The following is a 5009-nucleotide window of genomic DNA, read 5'->3' on the forward strand; positions in this document are numbered from 1 at the left end:
ATGGTACGTTCTGCATTAACCATTTCCATTTCCTCCACCTGTTTTAATGTTGTCCTTTCTTCCTGCAGGAATATCACCTTCTACTGAGTAACAGCGGTGGCTGGGCCTTATAGGTTGGTTTCCAGTGAAGGAGAAATTGGTGATATGGAATTTGGGTAGACTTAAATGCATTTTCCTTTCTTTTTAGTAAAGTGTTGTGCAACCTATACATATTACTACCATGTGTACAAGTAAGGTTTGCCAGATCTACATATATACACCACTCTTGAATGCAACTAAGGTTCAATCAATTCCTTCCTCCCAGACTCCCAGTCAAAACCCAGTGCCTGGATCCCAAGGGGCAAGTCTGCCTCCAGAAATTATTTCAATCAGAGATGAGAGCAAAGCAAAAACAGTTCTATGCCTTGCACAGCTATCTGTCCCAAGACTGCTGCCTCTACATGAATCTTGCACAATACAATTAACAACACAGTATGTCTTCCCAAAATGACTATTTGCTCGTACATATAGAAAAAAAAACTTGGGAGCCATACCTGGTGAGGCCTGCCATAACAGTACTTTAGTTGATAGTAATTTTATAGTTTTACTGAGAATAAAAATTATAATGATTTATTAGCCAGTTTCAATTTCCTTTTCTGTGTCAGAGAACAAAGCTGCGTTTGCTTTAATCCAGTTCTTTTGCCCTTCTCAGATGATCTAAGCCTACAACTAGCAACACACCTGCTTGGAGCCCCACTGACGAGGTTGTAAGGTTTAGGAATATGCCTGGATAGATTCATTTGCTGGACTTGGCCTCAAGACCTCAGTGACTTATCAAAAACCATTATCTGGTAGTTAAGGGCATTAGCTCGCATGCATTGCAGCCAATCTGCTGCATATTGTATTTGTTCACTTTTGTCAAGGTATCTTATCTGGGTTCTTTTTAATTAAATGCTGACTATGTCTCTGATTCTGCAAACATGGAGTAACTTTATACAGGTGAACAATCACACAGAGTTCACTAAGGATGCTTGCATGCATAAATTGTAACTAAGAGTTTTTAGCATGGGTGCTCAGTGTTTTTTAAGAGACTCAGAAGAGGATAGTAAAATTCAAAGACAGACAAAAGCTGTAATAAATCTTAATTACTTCCTAGTTCTCCAGACCTCTGTTTTATTTGTTCATTAAAACACAGACAAAAATACATTAGTATCTCAAATATCTTGGAACCTTAACACACTCTCTCTCTCTCTCTTTTATTATTAGTAGGGCTGCTTTTCTTCTTTCCCAGATACTTATAAACCCCTTTTTATTCCCATAAGATATTTAGCTAGAAGTAAACTATTCTGCATTGCTATCCTGCTCTCATTTATGTTATATTCTTTTCCTCTTCACCTTTTTATTATTTTTAAACATCAGATCTCAAAAAGTCTCCCTGTGAAAATACTCTGGATATTTTTCTGTGTGGCAACTGAGAACCCTTGATCAAACTAATGATGGAAACAGTAAGGAAGAACAGATATGGTGACAGCACACAGTAGAATTCAGTTTGCTCTTTTTTTAATTGCTTATTCAGCTACCTGGTTCAAAAAAGTCATTTCCAAAAGCTATTGCCTTTTGGTGCTGATGTAGTCAACCCTCGTGTAGATTTCTCAGCTACAATTCTGTTTTAAGGGTCAGGTTACGAGCTGCTACTCTGATTTTTTTTCAAAGACAGGACAGCATTTCTTACTTTTCTGCACACCACTTCACTGAAGGTAAAGAATGTTACAGCGCATGGGAGCGCCAGCTGGAGCCACTTATAAAGGGGCTGATCTGCCTCAATGCCAAAATGCTGAACAGAACTTGGTGTTTCCTTTCTGAAATGGGAGATTTTGCTTTCATACACACATCTGATCTGTGGGGTTTGCTGTACTGGATACTTACATTTAATAAGTGTTCAAACTGAACAGGCACAAAGGAGCTCTGCATAAAGTGATCCTTTCATACAAGTGAACAGACATGACCTGAACTTGCTCCCATCTTTTAGTTATTGAGTAATCAAATGTTAATGTTAACTCCATCATCCATGGAAGTGCTTGCATACTATGTTAAGAATCCAGTTTAGTAACCTGGGTCCCTGCCAGAACATTTAGCTAGGTGTTTGTGTTATTGGTTGTGTTACTGAAATTGCAGCCAGAGAAATGAATACTCACCAGAATCTAATCAATAGTGTCACCCCTTCTCCAAGTACAGCTTTAGATTGTGTTCTTCTCTCCTTGCAGTGAAGATTGCTTATGGGTAACACCATCTTTCCTAAAGGTTTGGTGGCTTCTGGGAAGTCATGCTGGAAAACTACTGCTCACTCAACTTGTGCTAAGAACCTGTTACTCTGGGGCACCACCTGATTCTTGTTAACTGCTCTTAAAGCAAGCAGCAAAGGCTGAGGTTTCACATAACCGGGAATATGTGAGGGAAGGACAGGCTATATACAACTCTTTTGATCCATCTCGCAAACGCCAAGATATCCTAGCAACTGTTCACCATCCTGTGTGGATACTGCTCTCTCAGCTGCTCACCTCACTCCCTGTAATAAGGGATAGAGCAGGGAAAACATATAACTGCCCATTAGAGCCCCACTCTTCTTCACACCTTCCCCTTTGACTTCTCCTGAGAAAGCAGACTTATTGGTCTCCTTCCTTGTTAGAGAGCTCCTTTCCTTACAGTCCCTTCCTTCATTAGCACACCTAGAGTAGGGCATTTTTAATGGAAGGACCCGAGTTATTCACACTGGTCCCAGTGCTTTGCTGCTTGCTCTAAGCAATCACCCAACTGTGTACAAAGTGGGTGAGAAATGGCAGCATTTCAGCCCACTGTGAATTCATATTGCATGGGGGTGAAGCATAAACACAAAGAGGCAAGATAAAGCAGAATGGAGTCCTCAGTCTTGCCCTGAGTGGGTGGCTTGGAACTAAATGATAACAGCCAGCTTTTGACTTTATATTAACTTCTGTTCTTGGCATTAACTGGATCCAAAAAGATACTGAGGTGCCTAAATACTTTTCTGGATCTGGTCTTGGGTGTTTATGAAGGCTAATCTTACCTTCATGAATTGCAGGGTCATGTTCAGTCTGTTCCTTAAGATAAGAGGAACACATCAGCTACAAGGAAACATGAGGCCAGTGGCCTTTCTTATGGTTTAACCACTCTTAACTTCTTTGCACGAGAAGCACTGGATATATGTAAGCTACTAATGCTTACTGTTTATTGTAAAAAACTGAGAACATAACTGAAAACAGGGGGATTGGAACAGCTGAGTTCAAGCTGTATGAGCCGGAACTGAAGAGAAAATAGATGTCACATGCAAAGTTAGTGGTGGACTTACACCACCAAGAAACTGGCAGATTTGAATCCTATGCTATTAAAAGAGCCCAGATCTTGCAAATTAACCACCTCTGCTCTTCCCCATGGTGGTTTGCAGGTGGCCACGTTTTTCTGAATTCCTTTCCATTTTGAGTGCTACTCCACATTAGAGAATGGCCTGAGTTCTTAATTGTGCTCCTCAGTCGCATCTGATTCAATTGCATTGCTACACTTTCTGAGCTCTGTTATTTTTCCTTAAGTATAATCTTCACTGTGGATCTCCTGGTCTGTAGCTGGCTTTTGAGAAATCTACAATAGTCTTTTTCAGGGGGTCAAACACTGGCTATTTATAAGTCTAAAGCCACATTAGCTAAATTTGTTTGTGTGGATGTTTTTTTTTTGCCTGTGAAAATACTCTGTGTGGACAGATGTTTTGTTTTGCTAAGTATTTCCTTAGCTGTTTACATAAAGTTTTGTAAAACTACCTAAGAGCCTGACACAGGTTATGGGAATCTAAAAAGGGAATGTCTTTCCTGAACACCTGTGATATGGTTTTAACCAGATAAGTCCCACTCAATAGCCAGAACAAAAACAGAATCTTGTTAAAAATATTAAAGTGGCTACCCATGGCTACACATAGTATAAGAACCATGTGGCACATTAGCCACGTGGCAGGCTGTAGAAGAGATGCACTGTGGGACCTTGTAAAGTACACCTCACAGAATAGCTACTATGGAAGACTTACACTACAGCATAGCAGCTCTACCAGACTCCATGTGTGCCACACAACCAGTCAAGCACCCTAGTGTGCTTGCTTCTCCACTTTGCTAATGCACAGCTGCTCCTCCCCTTTCTTAGACCAAGCAATATCATTCTATCACATTAGTCCCTTGCAAGTCAATGGGACCATTTGTTAGGTACCTCACTTCACATGAAGGGCACTGGAACTGGGCCCAGGGCATTAGCCCCTGACGATGCTGAAAGTCCCCCTTCTGTACAAGGCAAGCTCAGCAAAACAAATGTGGAGTTTCTAGGTCAAGCTGTTCTTGAGCTATGAAGCAAAAAAACCAGAAGTGTTAGGTATCTCTTAAAGCACTTGGCATTGAGGGGGGAGATCAAAACAATGAATCTTCCAGCAGTCAGTGTATTCTTTAATTTAGCTCCCGTCTCTTGCAAACTCCCTGCCTAACTGGCCTCAAACTGTGGAAACTCAAATTTTCTAGGGAATCCACAACACCAGTATCCAGGCAGCCTGATTAATTTTTGGTAGAGTTGATATACATGCATAAACTGTGAGGGAGGCAGAAACAAAATAGGCCTTATAATAGAAAGGGAAGTACACCTTCAACTAAGATGCTCCTACTCTGCACCATAATGCAGTCCTTCTCAGGTTGTCTCCAGCTCCAACAGAGAGAGCCCTACTTCGTTTCTTTCCATGCTTGATTATGTTTTAATCTTGAATGCAGAAAATTCCTTCTGCTCTTAGATTTTATTCCTTTAGGGCACGGGTAGGCAATTATTTCGGCTGGAGGGCCGCTTAACACATTGAGGTGAGCTGTTGAGGGCCACATAGGTAGCCCTGCCCCTGGTTGGCATTTTGGGACCACAAGTCCCACCCCTAACCCCTGACATTTTCCACCTGAAGTCCCTCCCCTCTTCTGTTCATGCGGCCTACTCGGCTGTACCTG

General features: G+C 41.3%; 1 long non-coding RNA gene across 1 annotated transcript; it reads right to left on the bottom strand.

The window, feature by feature from the left end:
* Positions 1 to 1534: 1534 nt before the first annotated feature.
* On the bottom strand, positions 1535 to 4893 carry LOC109295985. Its single transcript, XR_002096874.1, has 2 exons — positions 4243 to 4893; positions 1535 to 2545 (listed from the first exon to the last, which is right to left on the bottom strand). It is a non-coding gene; the product is annotated as an uncharacterized LOC109295985 (long non-coding RNA).
* Between the last annotated feature and the right edge of the window lie 116 nt (positions 4894 to 5009).

This window comes from Gavialis gangeticus, unplaced genomic scaffold (assembly GCF_001723915.1).
Source record: "Gavialis gangeticus isolate Ggan-Ray unplaced genomic scaffold, GavGan_comp1, whole genome shotgun sequence".
NCBI classification, from domain to species: Eukaryota; Metazoa; Chordata; order Crocodylia; family Gavialidae; genus Gavialis; species Gavialis gangeticus.